Source organism: Siniperca chuatsi, linkage group LG1 (genome assembly GCF_020085105.1).
Source record: "Siniperca chuatsi isolate FFG_IHB_CAS linkage group LG1, ASM2008510v1, whole genome shotgun sequence".
In the NCBI taxonomy this organism is placed as follows: domain Eukaryota; kingdom Metazoa; phylum Chordata; class Actinopteri; order Centrarchiformes; family Sinipercidae; genus Siniperca; species Siniperca chuatsi.
In genome coordinates, this window is record NC_058042.1 from 6,103,877 (window position 1) to 6,126,177 (window position 22,301).

General features: G+C 40.0%; 1 long non-coding RNA gene across 2 annotated transcripts; it reads left to right on the top strand.

The window, feature by feature from the left end:
- Nucleotides 1-12,926: 12,926 nt before the first annotated feature.
- LOC122877578 lies at nucleotides 12,927-16,533 on the top strand. Of its 2 annotated transcripts, XR_006378286.1 has the most exons (4): nucleotides 12,927-13,139; nucleotides 14,722-14,811; nucleotides 15,049-15,171; nucleotides 16,237-16,533. It is a non-coding gene; the product is annotated as an uncharacterized LOC122877578 (long non-coding RNA). The 2 variants fall into 2 exon arrangements; XR_006378287.1 differs by lacking the exon at nucleotides 14,722-14,811.
- Nucleotides 16,534-22,301: the final 5,768 nt, after the last annotated feature.

The window sequence follows — 22,301 nt, forward strand, 5'->3', positions numbered from 1 at the left end:
TTTGCGTGGCAGAGTCTGCCTGTCCCACACTGTACCATGAGATGTACTCACTGAGTCACAACACACACACACACACACACACACACACACACACACACACACACACACATCCTTGTACTTCTGTCTTTGTGAAGACTGTCATGACATAATGCATTCCCTAGCCCCTTAACCTAACCTTAACCACTACAACTAAATGCCTGACTCTAACCTAACCCTTAAAACCAAGTCTTAACCTTCAAACAACCCTTAGAAGTTGTGAGGTCCGGCAAAAACATCTTCATTTTCCAAAAACGTCCTCACTCTGTAGGTAAAAAACGTGTTTCAGTCCTAACTATGTAGCAAGTACAAGTACACACACACACACACACACACACAGTGTAATCTAATCAGTGATCTGTTATTGTGACTGTTGCTCAGGAAGAGCCTTGGACACAAACTGAATGTACAACCAGTGCAAAGTCAGAGCCATTCAGATGTCTTTAAAGCATGGTGGCAGTATGAGGTAGGAGAGGGCGATGATGATAGATAAATAAATCAATAAAAATTAATTTTAAAAAAGAACCCAAAACCAAACCATGTTACTTACTCTCATTTGGCTTATAGGAATACCTGGTCACTAAGTCTGTTTTCATCTACAACCTGTGTCTTATTTTTGTAGTCTTTGTCCATCATGATCAGCGATACAGTAATAACATTTACTCAACTTCATTGCTGAAATCTGGGGATGCAAAGCATTTCTAGAAGGGAGTCTAGGGTCAACAGCGTGCAGTCAAACAAACAGGTTGTTAACCAATCCAAAGTTTAGTCACATGATCTAAATAAAATTATTTGGAGTGTTTGTATTGTAAAAATGTATGACTGTTCAACTACACCAAGTACAGTGGGTCAAACTGTACAGGTCACAGTGTTTTGGAGAACTGGTTTAAACTGTATATTTGTTAACAATCTGTAATGTTCCTGCTTCCTCAAATCTCAGCACTTACTGTATGCTTACTATAAACTAATATCATATCTGATAGGAATGATTGACAAAATGAACAAAATATTCAGGTTGTTAAAAAAGGTGAAATTTTCCTTTGAAGCAGGTTACCTGAGGACAGTCTTCCGAAACAATCCATGAACAAAGTCTAAAGCTGTGAATCAGCACATCTGAGGTTTGCACGTTTTACCTGTGTGTGGGAGGCTAGCAGCTCATCGACAGTGACAGATGGATGCCTTCCAAAGGTGCTGATTGTTAGTGATAAGGGTTCCTTGAAAATAAACAACACACACACACACACACACACACACACACACACACACACACACACACACACACACACACACAAAATCCAATAAATGCTAAGAAGTCAGAAAAACATTGTTCTGTATGTGTTTAACTGTCACTGACTTTTACTTAAATTTTGAAAATAACAAAGCCATGTTGTTTCAACTTTCTTTCACAGTGAGAGTTCTTGAACTCTGCCTCATCCACTTGCTGAGGCAGCATTCAAGATCTCTCACTATTCCAGGCTGTTCAGAGTGTTATAAACGATAACTGTCAGTTTCTGAGAAAGGTAGACTTTGTCTTTGCTTCTTTTGGAGAGTCTTTGATTTTGTCCTGGTGACTCGGGGGGCGTCGGGTCTATCTGTGTGTTTGAACTTCCAGCAGCTTGAATCTGCCTCCCAGCAGGCCAAAACTACCCATCTTCATGCTGCAGCTGATTGCCACTGCAGCACAGTATCTGCTGAGTTGAGAGACACACAGAGTAAACGGGAGAAAGTCACAAAACAGAGACGAAAAGTAAGCCAGAAACAGAAGGAGAGGTAGTGAAAGAGACTGCCAAAACACTTTGTGATTTTTATTTTCTTTGTTGGTTTGTCCTTGTGGTTCACATGGGACAGCTCCTTTTATTTTCATGTTGCCATTGTGCTTGTGCGTGTGTGTGTGTGTGCTTGTTTTAAAGAAAACACACTGTGCTTCGGCTCAGAGTGTCCTTGGGACTAAACCTTTCAATGTCCAACACTGTAGCATTATTTAAAGTCCTCTTCAAGGTGTCGTACATTGTGCAACGCTTCCACTGATTTCTGATGTCAGTCATCACTCACATACATTCCTGATCAGTTTTCACCATGGAATCGCATGAACACAGCAAGTTGAAAAACTTCAAAAGACCTTGAGCTATACAATGAACAACTGAGTTTTGGGTACACACACACCTACACGCTGCTGATAGATTCTCTTCGCTTATGCAACAAACTGTAAATTGTCAAAACCATGCAGAGGTACGAATAGATATCCCAGCTGTAAAAGCAAATTTATGGCGTGGAAAAGGCTTGTGGACATGACTCAGACTCTACTAAACATGACTATAGATGGATGGATGGCTGAAGCAAGAGTTATTCATTCTCTGGAGGACAGAAATGAGGCTCGAGTGGACATCTTTCCCAGTCATGTTAAAGTGTGGACATCTTGCTGCTGGTTGCCTGAGAACCTTAAAAAACAGCCAAGAAATATGATGTTAGGGATTTGGTGGAGGAAAAATGTCAGCAGTGAACAGTGAAACCCATTTACCTCAGTGTAGCGTTACAGTTTATGCTGCGCTGCCTCAAGTGTGTGTGTGTATGTGTGTGTTAAATGGTGTCTTACTCAATGTTAATATTGTCAAGGTAGTTTGTGTAGTGACTGTGTTGGTGTATCTGTTTTTGTAGTTATTCATCTTGACAACAATCATCTACAGGGATAAATCCATCTGAGAAGGCAGAGAGATGATTTTTCACACCAACAGGACTCAAAATACTAAAACATACACTGATATTATTTTACTTATAACACATATTGTATGACTGACAAAATACAGAGAACAACACATCATGCTAGGCTACCTCCTGAATTCCAAAATAACACAAAGTCTTGCATGTGACTTAACCAAAACAGAAATGGACATCCATTAACTAATGCACAGAATCTTAACACTTTTTCATTCACTGTGATAGACTGTGGTCGCTGTGAGCAGCAGGTTAGCAGTAGTTTCTTCAACCTCCCTAACTCTCAACAATGTCTATGGATATCAGAAACTTGAAGGAGAAAACACAAGCAGTCAAAGCTGACCAACAGTGTTCTTGCAGTGTCCACGAGGTGTCTCTGTAGGTGCCGTAGTCCCGACATGTAGTTACATTTTTGAGGATGTGCACGATGGCTTTGCTGTTGCTACAGCGTAGCACCTTAGCACACAACTATAAATCCCCCCTCATACAGAATTGAATGATAGAACATGGCTAAAATAATTGTTTCCTCTAGTTTTAACTTCTGTCATTAAACAGTGTAAATTTACCAAGGTCGAATTTGAGCAGATTCATTTTGCTCCAAATCCACAGATTGTGGCAATTTCATTCATGAATTGATTTTGATGCAAAATTTTACTTTTATTAACACTGGTGTGAGTGAGCCCAAACATATGAAAAACCTAGAGACTTGCGAGAGATCTTATGAAGGAATCTCTTTAAAAGCGCACACATTTCATCATCCGACTTCTTTGTGAATGTATGTACTAGAGCATGCAACGAGGAACAAACGTACTTGCAAACACACAGAACTAATCACACATAAACAAGTACACACACTCTAATGCACAAACACACTAACACACATTCAAAAAGACAAATGAGAGGCTTGTCATTGACTTTGATACAAAGTGATGCCTCTCTAGTTTGTGTGTGCAGCGTGGTGTGCAGTTTTTAACATTTTACTTTCTTTATTTTCTGGTAAATTCTGTTCCACAGAATGGGCCAGCAAGTATTGGGTCGGACCAGTTACGGAGACCCCCCACTGCGGCAGCATCTTTTATTCCTCCGAGGGATATTGTTCTCGTATCAGGACTATGGAGGTGTGGGATTGTTTGTTTCTTTAACTTTCCACTTTGGAAACTGTTGAATCTGTAATAACGTCCACCAAAACTGGAGCACTAATTAAGAATTAATCAGTGACGACTTGAAGAAAGTGGTCGTTATTACTATCGACAGATTCTTATTAACTACTCATTAACTAATAATTCTTTAATATATCATCTCTATCATCTACATTTTCTAGTAACTCATCATTATCTACTTATCATTATTATTAGTTATTCAGGAACTACTCAGTAAAGATTCATTAATTATCAGGTTGTTCCTGATGTGTTCCATAGTAACTACTCACATTTTTGTGTGCTGTATTATAAAGTGTTGCCAATATTTGCCAATTGGACACTAAAGAAGGAGAGGTGGATTTGTACAGGTTGGCCAGACAAAGAGATAGAGATGGGAAGGATGTGCAGCAGGTTAGGGTGATTAAAGATAAGGATGGAAATGTATTGACAGGTGCCAGGAGTGTGATGGGAAGATGGAAGGAGTACTTTGAAGAGTTGATGAATGAGGAAAATGAAAGGGAACGAAGAGTAGAAGAGGTGACTGGTGTGGAGCAGGAAGTAGCAAAGATTAGCAAGAGTGAAGTGAGGAGGATGTTGAAGAGGACGAAGAGTGGAAAGGCAGTTGGTCCTGATGTCTAGGAGAGGTGGCAGTAGAGTTTCTGACTAGTTTGTTTAACAAGATCTTGGAGAGTGAGAGGATGCCCGAGGAATGGAGGAGAAGTGTACTGGTGCCAATTTTTAAGAACAAGGGAGATGTGTAGAGCTGTGGCAACTACAGAGGAATAAAGCTGATGAGCCATACAATGAAGTTGTGGGAAAGAGTAGTGGAAGCTAGGCTAAGGGCAGAGGTGAGCATTTGTGAGCAGCAATATGGTTTCATGCCTAGAAAGAGTACAGATGCAGTATTTGCTTTGAGGATGCTGATGGAGAAGTACAGAGAAGGAACATAGGGAGTTGCATTGTGTCTTCGTAGATTTAGAGAAAGCGTATGACAGGGTGCCGAGAGAGGAGCTGTGGTATTGTATGAGGAAGTCTGGAGTGGCAGAGAAGTATGTTAGAGTGGTGCAGGACATGTATGAGAGCTGTAAGACCGTGGTGAGGTGTGCTGTAGGTGTGACAGAGGAGTTCAAGGTGGAGGTGGGTCTGCATCAAGGATCGGCTCTGAGCCCCTTCTTGTTTGCTCTGGTGATGGACAGGCTGACAGATGAGGTTAGACAGGAATCTCAATGGACTATGATGTTTGCGGATGACATTGTGATTTGTAGTGAGAACAGGGAGCAGGTGGAGGAAAATCTAGAGAGATGGAGGTCTGCTCTGGAAAACAGAGGAATGAAGCTTAGCCGCAGTAAGACAGAATACGTGCGTCAATGAGAGGGACCCAGGTGGAACGGTGAGGTTACAGGGAGCAGAGGTGAAGAAGGTGCAGGACTTTAAGTACTTAGGGTCAACTGTTCAGAGCAATGGAGACTGTGGAAAAGAGGTGAAGAGGCAAGTGCAAGCAGGTTGGAACGGGTGGAGAAAAGTGTCAGGTGTGTTGTGTGATAAAAGAGTATCAGCAAGAATGAAAGGAAAGGTGTTCAAGACGGTGGTGAGACCAGCGATGTTGTACAGCTTAGAGACAGTGGCACTGAAGAAAAGACAAGAGACAGAGCTGGAGGTAGCAGAGCTTAAGATGTTGAGGATCTCTTTGGGAGTGACGAGGACGGACAGGATCAGGAATGAGTACATCAGAGGGACAGCTCATGTTAGATGTTTCGGAGATAAAGTCAGAGAGGCCAGATTGAGGTGGTTTGGACATGTTCAGAGGAGAGACTGTGAATATATTGGTAGAAGGATGCTGAGGTTGGAGCTGCCAGGCAGGAGGTCTAGAGGAACACCAAAGAGGAGATTTATGGATGTAGTGAGAGAGGACATGAAGTTAATTGGTGTGAGTGAAGAGGATGCAGAGGACAGGGTTAGATGGAGGCACATAATTCGCTGTGGTGACCCCTGAAAGGGAACAGCCGAAAGGAAAAGAAGAAGACCAATATTTACCAATAGTGTTCAATCTATTTCCTGATAATAAGAAAAAAAAAATCCCTTTGGAGTCCAACAGCCTGTCTACATGGGTGAGATAAACTGACTGACTGGGTGCGCCTACCCAGTATGCCTTGCGGGAAGACCCTCCCCTACTCTGCCTCTGATTGGCTGTACTGTTTCAGGCATCTGTTAAATGCTAACGCTAGCCTAGCTATGATGCTAACCGGCACTACGAACTAAACAGGCCCAGGAGGAGAGTGACTCAGCCATAGCAGCTTTCGTTTTTGTTCCTGTTGTATCAAAGCAGCAGAGAGACGTTCATACACATTGGACATTTTAACATGGGGCTCTATGGGGATTGTTGCAGTATTCTCCGACACGCCAGGGGGATTACAAACAAAATGGGCCCTGTTTGTGCCTAGTTACAAAAATTCAGAGGTGCACGATTAAGTGCCGTGACAGCTTGTGGCTTGATGCAAAAGGCGCGATAATGTCATTTTTGGCCCGCGGACCCTCGCGCTGTGTCGAGCATAAACCAGGCTTCAAGCGTCTCTGACAGAAAAAGTTATGCTTCTATTTAATCAATCCAGCTGTCTACACAGGCTAAGTGCATTAATCCACTGCTCACCTTGGAAAAGCCGACAGTATATTGACATTAATCTTGCAGCACAAATCCAGCAACCCTGTTAACAGTAATTGGCCATATGAGGATGCTATCATGAAAGGTCAAAATTTTAAACTCAAATGTCAGCTGTCAAACACCTGTGGTGCAACACTGTTGACACATTTTGGCACTGAGGCCATAACTGCTGCACCTTACAGCACTGTGTCCTGTCATCCCTGATATATCTGCGTGTTGTACAGAGCATGAAAAGACTGAAAGTGAAAGTTTAGTTCTGTTAATTTAGTAAGTGTCAGTTTGTCTGCTAGTACAAAGTATACTAATTTGAGATTGGTGTCAGTTAATCAGGCATCAGAAATGCAGAAAATGTAGGCAGTTTTAAAATTTCTTACACTTTCCTTCCTTCTTTACAGCAGAGTTGTACACATTCATTTCCATGTTCTCTGTAATGTATATAGATACAGATGTGTCAGCGCTGATGTTGTGTATATTTGTGTGTATAGTTGCCCTGGCAGCTTTGTAAACACAGATGTAGCTCTGGTAAATATGGCAAAGAAAGTTAGAAGTCATCGTCAGGTCAAAGACATCCCAGCAGGGCTGTTGTCCAGCACTGGTCCGCTCTGATTCACAGCGAAACACACTGCGTCTTATACTGTATACTAACACTAACATGCACTGTGTACTAATGCAATGTGGACTAGTTTGGCAGTTGCACTGCTTTACAACTGTACAGGACATTTCTCAAGTATAACAGGAAAAAGTATAGAAAACTGCAACTTTGGAGAGCTGCTGTCATTTTCATGTGGAAAAACAAATAGTGAGCAAAAATGTTTAACGATTTATCATATATAAATATTTGGGGAAAAAAAACATCTGAGATTTAAAGAATATAGACAAAATATAGACAAAAAGTTGTAACTTTTTCTCAAAATATTTTGATCCGATGTCTATATATATTGTCAAAATCTTGAACAGTCGTACCAGAGTCATAACAGCACGATTAACACCACGCCCAAACATTGAGTGTTTTTAGTCTGCATGTTGTCATATTGAATGTACTTCATATTTTCATATTTTATTTGAGTGAACATACTACATACTCAAATTACAGTTGGAATCAGTATATATGCAGTTACGCCAAAAGTACAGTTTTATCCAACTTTGTGAAATAATCTTAAACTGTATCTCAGACTGTGTAACATGGGTAAAAATAATTTGATGCTCAGATGTCATCATCAGGTCTGACTTACTGTATTAGGAGTTGAGATGCAAGATAAATGTCTCCACCTGACTGTGGTCCCTTAAACACACTCTATCAATGTTCAGAGCAAGTAAATAGCTGGATGTAATTAAATTTCCTTCAACTAAATAAAGACAAAACAGAAATCATTGCATTTGGCAACAAGGAGGAAAGAATGAAAGTTATTGCTCAGCTTGATTCCGGAAGAATTAGAGGTCTCATGTCCAGACAAGATTTAACGGTCTCTTGTCTTCCCAAAAATACTGTTAGACAACTTCAGCTCATTCAGAACAAGAACCGAGAGAATTGAGCACATTAAATGTTCTGTTCTTAAATCTTTACACTGGCTTCCAGTTAGATTTCAAAGTGCTGCTGCTAGTTTATACATCACTCAATACTCTCGGGCCAAAATACGTTTCTGATCTCCTTGTAGAATATAAACCCAGTTGTGCCCTTAGATCTTTAGGAAGCAGTCAGCTGGTTGTACCTCTTTTATCTGCTTTTAGCTACTATGCTGCACACAGATGGAACCAACTGCCTGATGATCTCAAATGCGCCCATACCCTGGTTACTTTCAAATCTAAATTAAAAACTCTGCTGTTCTCCTGTGCCTTTGCTTGATTGGATTCTCTACTGCACTTTTACTTCCTTTGCTGGATTTGGGGCAACTTACAACTTATCACTGTAACTGCACCGTAACTGTATTTTATTATCTCAATTTAAAAATGTATTTTATTATTATTATTATTTATCTTAATTGATTTTGTTCTGGCTTTAATGCTTATTGTCTTGAATGTCATTCTAATGCTTTGTAAATGTAAGCACTTTGAATTGCCTCTGTGTTTGAAATGTACTATATATAAAGCTGCCTTCACCGGTTCACCTCACTCGACCTCTACACTCTTACTTTTTGTGCCTCCCCCACCTAATCTTCCTGTCTTGGTGGAGACAGATTTACCTCTTTTCTGTGCACAGATCATGTACAGTATCTCTCATTTAGACGCATCATGTATATTTTGGTAAATTTCAGGAAAGTGACTGCTCGCAGATACAAATTAGAGAAGAATCTTTTGTTGTGTACTGCACATTATGAATTAAAACATGCAGTGAGTGAGTTGATGTATGTGTGTGTGTCCTTGTGTGTCTGCGTACGTGTGTCATGACTTGTGGTTTGCGGACTTTCCGACTGTGGCCCAGCTGACTCTATAAATACTGTGTGGAGCTTTACATAAGTGTGGTTGTCATTAATGTGGCAGGCTTTCCTCCCTTCCTTCTCTGCAGCACTAACACACACTCAGTGTTACTCACAAATAGCTGCTTCTCAAGTTACGGCCCATAGACCATCGCTGTTGCTCACCAGTAAGATTTTATTTAAAGCAGCACAATTATGGGAAATAAAATGTTCCAGTATTTACAGATGATAAACGCAGACACACGTGACTGTGTTTGAGTGGTTACATTTAAAGTACAACATTTTTGAAAATCCACTGGTTTTCCAGGCACGTTGTTGTTGAAGTCTGTCCAATCAGGCCGGCTTGTGGGATTTTAACAGAAAAAAATTCACTCATCAGGTTTTACCTCATTTGAATGACAGAGGCGGGGTTCCCTAATTACATTCACATTTTCTTGTGTATTTTCCTCACATCTAAGAGGGGCAGATGTAAGAAAAAAAGGCAAGGAAAGAGGAACTGAGCAAACACCTATGTAATGAAAAGTTAAGTCCTTCTTTCTCAAGTGTCCTCTAAAGAAATATCAGTCTCTCATAACTGCGGCACCATCAACACAATACATTCATTCTGTGTTTGGAGTGTCCGTAGCCAAGCAGTGTGGCGATAAATTGGACAGCGCAGGTGAAAAAGAGAATGAGAGAAACAAAAGGTGGCGCTGAGACGGAGCACATTAAAAGGAGAAAAGCTGTGGAGGAAAGTGCAGCTAAATGCTGCAAAATTACAGATATGTTCATGAGCATATCTGAGCTATTTTGGATACGTTGAAGCCGTTTTTGTGTGTAGTAATGAAACTAAATGATATGTTACTAGCATAAAAACTAAACAGAAGAAATATCTCATCAAAACGGTTACAGCATACATGGTCTGTTGTGAATGTGTGGAGATGGGCCTGGCTCTTAAGCAGCTAAATGCTCCAGTACGTTCACCAGTTGATCACTAACTACATTATCTCTGTCTGCCGTTTGGTGCTGGACAAGTAGCGTACAGTGAGTTTATCAGAGCTTTTATGCTGGGAATGGTGCTGTTGAGAGCAGTGAGACTGAACCAAAACAGTAAAGCAGCTGGCCATAAAACCAAAACAATGAGCTGAAAGACGCTAAAATGGTCGGTAGAGCTGACAGGGACTGCGGAGGTGGGTGATAACTCTATGATGAGCAACCTCTTTCACGTTACACATGATAATTTGATCCGATGTTAATATAAAAGTATTGATTAAAGCAGCTTTAAAGTCAATGAGTTGTCGATGAGCTCTGTAATGCTTTTAAAGGAACAGTTCACCTAAAAAAATTCAAATCATGCAGACACCTGATCATTGTATGTATTGTACCTCCCACACCTTACTTGGTGTGCCAGCTTTGACTTGACATTTACCGTATGCTGCATTTTATAGTGGAAAAGACCAAAATGTAAAGAAGGATAATAGGATACTGAGCACAGAAGAAAAAGAAAAAAGAAAGGGGAAACATCAAAAGAAGAGGACATGATGGAGCAGGCTTGGGGGAGAGGCAATCAAACTCCTCTCTCTCACACACACACACACACACACACACACACACACACACACAGCCTGCATGTCACTCATATGTCAGAGAGGAGGAGGGCAAACCCCTGCTGGAGATTAATTACTCAGTGCCATTCACAGGGGGAATTTGGGGATTTTTCTCTCTTGTCCCATTTAGCGGACACACACCTCTGCCCCGGGGACATTCGACTCTGTAGGTGCAGCGCTCCCAAAAAAACTGCCTATTTTTTTCACAATGACTGTGGGGCAAATGCTTACTGTGTCTTTTAAAGTGTTAATGTGACAAAGAGAAAATAACATGTTGAATTCTGTTAGTTCTCTCTCTCTCTCACTTTGAACTTCAGCTTACGTGACGTCCATGAAGAAAACTTTTGACTTCTTACAGTTTGTAATTTTGTATCAATGCCAAAGTTATTTAGCCCCCTTTTTTATATTAGTTTCACTTTTTTACTAGTAATAATCCCACTGACCCACTGGTGGGTCCATTCTTTACAAAGTCATGTGGTGTGAAAAACTTTAACCAGAGAACTTCGAATTCTTTGGAGATTGCAAAGTTTTCAAAGATACCAAAATACATCTGGCTGAAGTGTGATGAAATTTGTATAAAGTGATGATCAAGACATCTATATTTCTATTTGATGTATCAATGCAGAAACATGGCATCGCAAATTTTAATATTTAATTCAATGCAAGGAGGTTTGAGCCTTTCTGTTGATTTGAATGTTTAGTTTGCAGGATATCTCAAAACCTTCATGTATTTCAACAAAATCTGGTAAAAAGTTAGGCCACTAAGCAGTTATTCTTGTTACTTTTGGTTTGTATTTGTAATCACTCCACACTGCTGTCTCATTTGCATTCACTTATTCAGTGGCTCAGGTTAATGATCCCAAACATGCAACAAAAATAATGTTTGTTTTGTTTTAATGTAGTAGCATTCCATTCCATTTAATTTTGGATGACCTAATCTTAATTTCAGTAAATTAATTAGATTTTTGTTTCTGTGAATACTTCCCTGTTCTCCCTGATGGTTTGCGATGAGAATTTCAAATGACCAATAAGATGTGAGAGGTGACCAGACTCATATGCTACACCATAATAAGCAATATATAATATATGCACTGGATCTGAAAGTAAACAGTGACTATATTGTCACGGACACGCCAGGCTCCATGATCATCCAATCACAGTGCACTCCCTCACCCGAGTTCTAACCACACACCCGTTCCCTATCACACACACCTGCTCCCCATCAGCACCTCATCACCACCAGTACAAAGGCACCCTACTCACCTCAGCCAGTTGTCCGGTCTCGTTAATGAAAAGGACTCATCCCCATCGATGACAACATCTGTTGATTTCCTTCCTGTTCCTACGCCAGCGTGTACTTCCACTCCAGTGATCCTTCTACCCATCGTGTTTTTCCCTGTCTCCAGAGAATACTGCTCTGGCTCTCAGTCTCCAGCCCCAATCTACAAGGACAGTAGTGGTATTCCACTCAGTTCTCCATTCTGCTCCATCACCTCTCCTACCTACCTTCTAGTACTCATAGCTGTGTTCAATAAAACAACATCTGTCTCCACCTCGGTGTCTCCTGCCCTTTTGTCCGTAACATATATGTTAAATTGCTGGCTCTTAGCTTTAAATTGAGAGTGTTTACATCCACATCAGATGGGCACTGTTGGAATTGTCCTGATGCTTTCTGACTACACTGTATAAACAATACAAGCAACCAGCCTTATTTATTCTGTTGTATTGGCAGATATTGACTATTCACAGCAGCAACACAATTCCCCTAGAGTAAAAACACGAAGTAGATGTTGCCCTCCCCATGTGGCTCCATGGTAACCTAAAAATATCTGGTGTAGATGAAAATCCACAAGGAGATGAGTGTGCTATACTTGTTAGTGGGGAAAAACCAACTACAAGGGAGCCTCATTCTATATTTTTATATACAAGTATATGAAAAAAAAAGTAAAACAGCAGAATTTGCTTTCATTCATCACCACAGCTGCAGAATAATAGAAACACACTGCATCCTGAGGTAGAAAGTAACATTTACTCTGCTGCTGTACTTGAGTACAGTTTTGAGTTACTTTACTTGGGTATTTCAATTTTGGGATACTTACCACATTTTTCCTCCAATATTGTAATTTAAATTTATTTGACAGCTGGAGTTACTCTTTACAGGAGTTCATATTCAACATGAGATAAACATGGCTGTTATCTTGTTTCTCTACAATGTAAATTTTTCCGGTACTCTGATTACAACCTTGTTTCAGCCTCGACAATACAATTAATTTTAGACTTATTTAGAGTTTTTAGAGTTATTATAGAATATACTCAAACTTACAAGGCTTACAGTTAGTTTCAGTTGAACATTCTGTTGCTGGTAGCAACCCCTACTGGCACAGTTCTGTAACAGTTTAACTGACATTGTTACGCTTGTCAGATCTGTGACAGGCATCTTTTATCTCCCCAGATGTCCTGATGGCACCTTTTTATTACAGCTGTGTTGATTGTTGTTTTGTGATTTGTTGATTTAGTTCTGTGGTCAGTTTTCTGCTAACCAAGCTAGCCATTATACTCAGGGCTGTAGCCAGGATTTTAGAAATACTGAGAGGTAAGACAACACCATGCACACACACACATACACGCACACACACTGAGCACGCTGTGTCCCCTTCGACCACAGGTCACGTGACACTAGAGCAACACTATATCATGGCTCATCCTTCCTTCTCCTCCTCTTCTCTTCTCTCCTTATCTTTTGAAGTTCACACCTCCTCTCTGTACAGTAGAGAATCATTTACAGGTGGTATTAAAATTGTCAGCCCATAACTCTGCACAATGGAGGTGGCTCAAGGCCAAACGTATGTGTGTGTCTTTGTGTGTATGTGGTCGTAGCTTATAGGATAGGTAGCAGTGAGGATATGAGTCAGATCCAGTTATTACAATGGTGCTTTGTGAGCGTGTCAGACAGGAATGTGTATGATGGGAAGGATGAGCTGTGCCAGATGCTGCTCTGTGTCAGTGGACTTCACTCTTTTTCCTCTTTCTTGTCTTTTCTTTTTTCTTGCAATTTTCTCAGCTTTTCTTCTTCTTCTCCCTTCTTCTTTAACTCTTGTTCTTTTCCTTCTCTCCCTCACATGGGTGAATCTATTCACTCGTCCTCCACCATCACAAAGGAATGTGACCCATGGAGAGTCGAAGTGATACTCTGGAGTATGATGTTACAGCTTTGACATATATCCTCTCACAAGGGCATGCAAGGGTGGGGGGATCTATTGTGTTTAGGGTTCCGTGAAAGCAACTTTCATCAAAGTCAGAGATCGGTGTGAGAGTCAGGGGGGGTTAAACCTCTAAAATCTGCCCTTCATTTCACCAAACAAAGCTCTACTCTTATATTGTTGTTTCTTATTAGAGTCAAAAGAATAAATGAGGAGGATGATCCACAGGAATTTCTTTTAGATCAGTTTTAAGTATCTGTAGGCCTCTGGAAAGCCTTAGATATTATTTTCGTGTATAAACAGAGGTCAATGAGAGCAAAATCACTGAAGGAATTCAACAGCTATACTCTTGATGCTTTCTGCACAGAAAAGTTTGCTGGAACTGCCTCCCTAACAATGTGTTGTTACAAGACCACATAAAGACATATGCTATCACCTGATAAGAGAAGGGGCTGATGTCTTTTTTATAATCTGTCAGCAGATCAACAGAACTGAGAACAAATGAGATATTATTGCAATCTAAATAAATGACCATCTGAACAAAAAAACAGCCATGCTAGCGGCTCACTTAGGCTGTGCTTTGAGCTAAATGCTAACGTCAGCATGCTTAAATGCTCACAATAACAATGCCAACATGCTGATGTGCTAATTAGTTCTAAACACAAAGTACAGCTGAGGTTGATTGGAATGTCATTAGTTTTGCAAGTCCTGGTTCCATAAAATGAGCTCCACATCGACATCGGGACAGCAGAATCTGTACACATCTCTCTGGGGACCATGAATGTCTGTACAAAATTTAATGGCAATCCATCCAATAATTGAGATATTTCAGTCAGGACCAAAGCTGGTGGACCAACCAACCGACACTGCCATCCCTAGATTGATGCTGTTCACATGGCTTAAAAAAAGAGTACATCAGATTCTATTTGATATCCATAACACTCTGACCTTAATGCTCTCTGGTATTTTACCAAGTTGGACCTGAATCTTAAATGGAACAAGGTGTTGGAAGCCAACAACACCTCCTTCAGCCGACTTGGGAAAGCTAAAGGGCACCTTCAGAAGGTTTGATTTACACCTTCATTCATGTTTGCTTCTTTGTTTGAGTGGGCTGCTCAGAAGTGCTTTTTAAGAATGCCGTTTTTTCAAGGCACAGTGAGGCCTGGCACATCTGCAAACAAAGTATATGTGCCAAACTACCATAGATGCATGCAGGTGTTCATACACTTACTATTGACTTCATGTTCACCATGATGTTTATGTGCCAGTGGGTAATTCCAGTTCACCTCCATATTTTCATAGCTGGGTTTCAACATAGATGTCACCTCTCATAAAACACGAAAGCAAGATGATGTCAGCATGTCCCGACCTGAAACTACTGCTTCCAACAACATGGCCTGTTGAAGAAATTAACAACCTTTCTGGGTAAGAACACTTCACACTATTGATTCAGTGGAGGAGTTTGATTACTGCATAGCTTAAAGAAACAGGCAACATTTTTTTAAACCTGTGAGTGACCTCTCCATCAGGTGGCTGTTTTTCTGCTGCTTAAGACAATATTTTTTAGGCTTTCTAACATTTTTGACACTGTAAAGGCAGAGAGACTAAATATATGGGGTTTTAGCATGCAATGCCTTTTGGGTGTCTGTGTATTTGTGTGCAACCATATTTTCGACAAATTTTGTGCATATGCATATTTGTGGTTTTGCATTTAGCAGTTATTTTGGAAGAAATGTAATGCCAACTGGAATATGTTTTGTGTGTATCAGACAAAACATTTACTTCCATTGTTTACAGTCAGTGTTGGGTATCCCTATAATATCTAAATATTTCAGATCAGTGGTCAGATTTGTGGCTTAGATGTTCTGTTTGGGGACCCTGCACCCTCTGTACCAGCTCAAAAAACATACTTATCATTGTTTTATTACCTTGATACTTCAGTATTTTTCCTAATTTCTTTTTTGAGAATTGAGTATGATTTTGAACTGACTGTTTCAGAAGTTTGCTACAGAAAATGACACATTACTTTGTACTGTTTGAGGTCTCAGTGGTCAGCTATCAAACTCTGCATCGGTGATTGGTGTTGACAAGTACTTTTTACACAGCACTACCCCTCCCAAATCCAAATAAGTTTGTTAGGATTACTCTTATTGGAGTTTTACAACATGTTTGTTCATAAACAGTCAAACAGAGAGTTGGACCTGTGTGGGTCTAATTGGCCCCAAACATAAGTAACATCACTGACTTTTTGGCAAACAAAATGAATATGGCCCATATAACATAGAAAAGATTAAATATTTCCTCATATGGTTCAATAAATGAAGTTTTATAGCTAGGTTTGGGAACAAAGACCACACCTTGGACACATCCGATTTCCACGTAAAAGTATTTAAGCACACCTTATCAGTTCCCTTCCCCTTTGATTCAGATTTCGCATCCCTCCCCCCCAAACACTTCTTTTCCCCTTGTCTCTCTTTTGTTTGAATACAGGAACCACCGGGGGGCTCATGAAGCACATGAATATATGGCTCCCCCACTCAGAGTCTCGACTCCCCTGGTTCTCTCCTGTCTTCCCGCCACCAGCTGGCTCCGGTCTATCATCATACTTCTCCATCCATCCGTCCACGACCCTGATTTCTCCCCTCATCCATTCATCCCTCACCCTTCATCCCTATACGCCCCTCCCCCATCCCTCTATCCCTCCCTCCGGACCCTTAATCCATCCCCTCCTACATCATCTTGGCTCTCCTCCATCCATACAATACACAATATACTATTCTAAATCCATATCTTTATTGGCGTGGTCTTTGTTAGTGAACAATACTTCTCCTTCATCAAATGTGCAAGGCCAGTTTATGTCAGAAGGTAGTTTACTTTTCTACAGTGGGTTTCGACAATGTCAGAACAAAGGAAAAATATTCAAATAAAAAACTAATTGTTTAATTTTGAATTATTATGATTATTATTTCTTTACACATACAGCATTGGGGTGTGTGGGAACCCAAACAAGATTGGACACAAGAGAACAAGATTTATTTCTCAAGAACGTGGTGTGCTGCTATCACCTGCCCTGTTCAACATCTTGGAACAGTCCACAGCACCTGCTCTCACACTTCACAACTCAGAGATCAAATTCTTCCTGCTATACGCAGATGATTTAATCCTGTTATATCCGATAAACGAAAAAGACAGTACACTGTGGCGACCTTCCTGACCACAGTGACTGATGTTAATCACAGAAACATGTTACAGTACAGATTGAGTGCTCACAGCCTGGCCATAGAAACAGGAAGATATAAGAAAAGTTGGCTGCCAAAAGAGGAGCAACTGTGCCAACAGTGAGTAGGAACTGATGTGGATACAGAGTAGCACTTCCTCAAACAGGGCCCAAAATATAAACCTGTGCGGGAACAGTTCTTCCTAAAATTCAGTAATAAGTATTAACATTTTATTAACTCAGTAAAAGAAAAACAAAAAATTGTAATGGGGTAAATGAAAGAGTTGTGTTCTTGCAGTACAGTTTGTCTGTGCCTGCCACAACATGAGGGAATCAGACTGACCTGCTGATTTACATTAGGCTTCAGATTTTTTATTAATTCATGTATTATATGTATATATAATTGGCTATACCCTGCACATGCACAAAAATCAATAATTTCCTAATAATAATAATTTTTCTTTTCACATTAAGGGGTGGGGGTGGGGGTGGGGGTATAGATTAGATTTCTAGATTTATATAGATTTATTTATATTGTAATTGTCAACATCCATTATTTGTACAGTGCTTTGGCAATACTGTATTTCATTGTTATGCCAGTAAAGCTATTTGAATTTGAATATAAGACATTCTGTCAACAACCAAACAAAAGCAGTTACCATCGCAGAAACAAGTGCAGTGGGACATTATATGATATGGATATGGACCATTTCGCCTACATGAAGGAGGGAGAATGGACTTCAGCGTTAAATAATGTGTGTAAAATACACCTTCTGTCTGTCTGTTATGTCTCTGTTAAGGGACACAGAGGAACCTGGACCCTAAAGCAAGACTCAGTAGAGGTTAGTGGAGAAAATAAGTTTATTTGACATATCACAAGAGCTGGTTTAGCTGGGCGAGCAGGGGGCAGATCTAGAGATTTGAGACGGACAGCTTGAACAGGTCCAAGAGCTAGCTGAAAGGTCTGGCGGGGCAGACTGGCAGAGCAGAACCTGAGCATAGAAAATTACACAGTTAGTCTGGAGGTAAAAAACAACACAAGGGAAAAAAACTAGTTCAGAAAGTGGGCGCTGAGACACTGTACCACTTAAGCAAACAGATGATCTGACAAAGAATGGAGAGAAGAGCCAGGGTACATATACTGCAGAGTCTCGATTGGTGGATGGGTAACAGGTGTGCAGATGAAGAACAGGTGTGTAGAATAATCAGTAGAGCAGCACCAGAGAGCCACGCCCAGACAGACACACACAGACAGGGGAGAACAAACAGGGGACTGACAGGGAGAAGAGAGCAGCACAGTTGGACCATCTCTTTTTGCTTGCTGGTGTCTCGTCATCTCATGGATGTGTGTACCTGGTATTTGCTGTGTAGACGTCGATGTTATGGGGGTTATATCGCTAATGTTAAATACACTGTGTATTGTTCGGCTGGAAACTGAAGCTCTGTTTACTGTCCACATAGACAATAACCAGGGACTGATGCTTTTAATTAGTCACCTATGTGTGATCATTTGTGCAGATGGTCTGCCAGCTTTTAGCACTAGTTGCTAGTTGTGAGAATCCTTTTTTGTCATTAAACTGTGTTGTATAATGAGTAATTAAAGTAGTACACTGTAGGTCTTACATACTATTTTTATGCCAAGAATACTGTAGATAAGTGGCGTGTGTAACAATACTTTCTGATGTAAGCTTTGAAATGTATGAATGCATGTGTTGCAGCTGTACCTGTATCAGAGTATATATTTTCTTTATCGATGAATCTGTCAATTATTAATATGATTAGGGAATTGATTGTTTAGTCTATAAAATATCAGAAAATACTGATGATTGCATCCCTGTTTCACGCAGCCCAATGTGATGTCTTTAAATTGCTTGTTTTGTCCGACCAACAGTTTAAAACCCAAATATATTCAAATTAACCCGAGGAAGAGTTGATGACGGCATATTGCATCAGACTTTCCACACAGTGTAAACATAGCTGTGTGTGTTCAATTAGTACCATGCATGACCAGACTGCCGCCTCATTCAGATGGACACAGCAGCTGTGTGTGAGACACCTGACATACAGATGGAGATGACTTGAAGGCGGTGGGCCGGCAGGTTATTTCACCTGCTTCACACCCAGGTGAACTCTTGAGACTGAAACTAGTACCTGCAGATCCAGAGTCAGGTGAAGAAAAGTTGACATGGGTGGGTTTCCAGGGATGGAAGAAGTACTGAAATACTTATTAAAAGTGGAAATACCACACAAATCAGTCACAAATTCTTTTGGCATCAGAGCACTAATACTGAAGGTATCTTCGACATTGACTTTATACGCTGAAAGATAATGTTGAGGAAATCTTGGAAAAACCGTGTTCCCTTTCTAAAACTGTCATCAAATGTAATTTATGTGTCATAAATGTAAATGATTTACTTCCCCTCTGTGCACACTAATCACTTCAATAGTGATTGTCCCAGAAAAGCATCTAACAATACTCTGCCTGGCTTGATATTTTGACTTGACCTCTTTATTAGTTTTTTATTTTTGATTCCTGAAGAAGAGACAACACATGCTCTATGCGTGCCCCCACCCAGCCATCTACTATTTCTATTTTTAGCACAAGTGAGGGCACAAACAATTTCCACTGTGAGCTGCTTCTCCTTCTTGAGCTCTATTTTGGTACAGTCATGTTTCATGTTTTATGTTTGTATCTGTAATTAAGACAGCTGATACTGAGAGCCACCATGCCCAAACCCTTTTTCTTGTGTCTGTAACACATGATTACAGGTGCCTAGCCTGACCATGTACACTACTACTGATGAAAAGTCTGTGAACACAACAGATATCTTTTTATTTTTGTAAAACTGTGTAATGTGTCTTGAGCTTTATTTTACATGCCTTACACGGGCAGAGCTTCTCTGGAGGCAGTTAGTTTTAAAGGTATAATATGCAACTTTTTTGCATTAAAATGTCTAAAAACAACTAGACCCATGTTATATATTGTTGAGTTTGTACTTATATTATCCCAAATGTTTCCAACAATTTTCAAACCTAGAGATATCCGTAATTTTGATCAAATTAACGGTCCGTTTCATTTGGTCACCTGTCAATGGCATCATATCCCCTTTGTGCATGCGTCAGCGTTGTGGTTGTCTGCCAGAAGCTGTCATGAATTGACTTTTTATTCAGTTTTAAGCCACATGTTTACGATAAACTTTTTAGATCGTGGTCATTTTTGACAATAAATTTTAACCTGAAGAAGGTTTTTAGTCATCGGACGTCTGGATCTTAAGTTATCAGAGAAACAAGCTGAGCACTCATTAGCGACAGCTTGGCTCACAGCCCCTCTGGGACGACCTCTGTCCGCCAAGCAGTGTCGGAGAAACACTGAACGTGATTTTGAACGCAAAACTGTTTTATTCAGTGTTTTACCGGTTTTAATCACCTGGTCTGTTTGTTTTAGAGAGGAGGAGAACTCTGCGGATAATTTGGTAAAAACCTTCTGAACTTCTGGATCTTAAAACTAGGGTAGGTAATGTATTTCAGAAGCATTTTTGTTATATTTGTTGGAATTCTCTTTACATCCCGACAGCAATCAATAAATGAATGCTCTGAAAAAAATGTGAAAAAAAATCTGGAATCTGTGGTTGTCACAGGCCTGTAATAAGCCCATCCATTCATTTCGGCCCGTGGTGAAGACAACAACTCCCATAATCCCCCATTACTTCACGACATCATCAAACTACGTCTTTTGTTATTGTTTTGATGTGAGAGACTCCCAGAAATTACATTCTGTGTGTTTAAATAAAGTTCAAATTTGGTGAAGAAGAGTTAGAGAGACTTATATTGTGTTGTATATTGATGTGGCTAAACTTCTTGGAGCATTGTGTTCTCTGTCATAGATATGAGAATAAAACCAAGTATAACCAGTTTGGACATTGTCTGCTAAAATATTGCTGTTTTATTCTTTTATTTGTAAATTTCTTTCTGTTGAATAACTGCTGTTTTTATCCTTTTCTGCTGTTGTTTTTACAATATTCCTGTAATTGCATTTTCCTTTGTCTGGAAAGGATTTTGTGCTTCTTGCCCGTATTATTGTGGGCTCTTTGTGCTTTGAGCACCACCGTGTGGTGTGTGGAGAGATTGTGAAGACTGTATGTCCCATTCAGTATTTGGTACAGCCAATACAGTGCATCTTATCAAGTAATTTATGTATATTATTGAGTCCTAAAAGTCTAATTTCCTTAAAACGGCAAAAAATCAGCCAGTGTGGTAAGATAATTTCAATATCTTTCCAATACAGATCTACTTGTTTCAAGAAATCTTTAGAAATGAGTGTCAGTATCTTGACAGAATAAATCAGATCACAACACAAGAAACAAGAAAAATAACCCTTGATTCTAAAAATATCTTGAAAAAAGTTGGTTGTTGAATAAAACAAGATGAAATAATCCTACTGCACTGTCAGATTTTTTCACTTGTTTTAAGCAAATTTGACTTTCAGGGCTCAATAATGAACAAAAATGACATTATTGTACTTTTACTTGAGATTTCTTTTGCAATGTTGTCAAAAGTAGTACTAGTAGTAGTAGCAGTGTAGTCAAACTCATCCACTGAGATAACTTTTCTTCAGACCATCTTTGGAGGGGTGAACACAGAGAGACAGGGAGGGTTGAGATTGGACAGAGAAGTCATTGGAATAGATGTGGAGGAGTCAATGAAGCTGCAAGCTGATGCTGAGCAAGTCAGATCCATAGGACAAACTCAAATCCTTTATTCACAACAATCTTATTATTTGATGCCATCCTGTGGGTACAGTTGTGTATCAAGTTAGACTTGACACTAGCCCCCTCAAGTGGAACATGGCTAAAATGCATTTTTATAAATTAGAATTATTTATCTTTTCTAGCATTTACCCTTTGCTCTTCAGACTGGGAGGCAGTGCTGCACTGTGTATTCAAACTACAGATAGCATCTTACTTTCTTTAGCTTTTGAGAAAGTGGTGTCTTGTGGTTCTTTTTTAAGTTACATACACTGCCTTAGACTGGAATGTGCTCACATTTTCTCTGAAACCTCCCAGATAAAGATGTAAAGGGTAAATAAATAATATTTTTTTAAATGTTGGTATTTAACAGACCCTTAAACTAAACTACCTCTTCATTTGGCCTGTAGACACTAAGGCAAGGACTGTTCTGATGATATACTGCCCTTTTCTTGCTTGTACTATATGTCTTTGACAGGGTGAGTGCTAAGGTGACAGGGTGTGTTGATGTGCCAGATGGTGGCAGTCTATGAATAATGCATCATTGCCTTCAGTCAGACAGGTCCAAGCTGATCTGAGGTCAGCTGAATGAC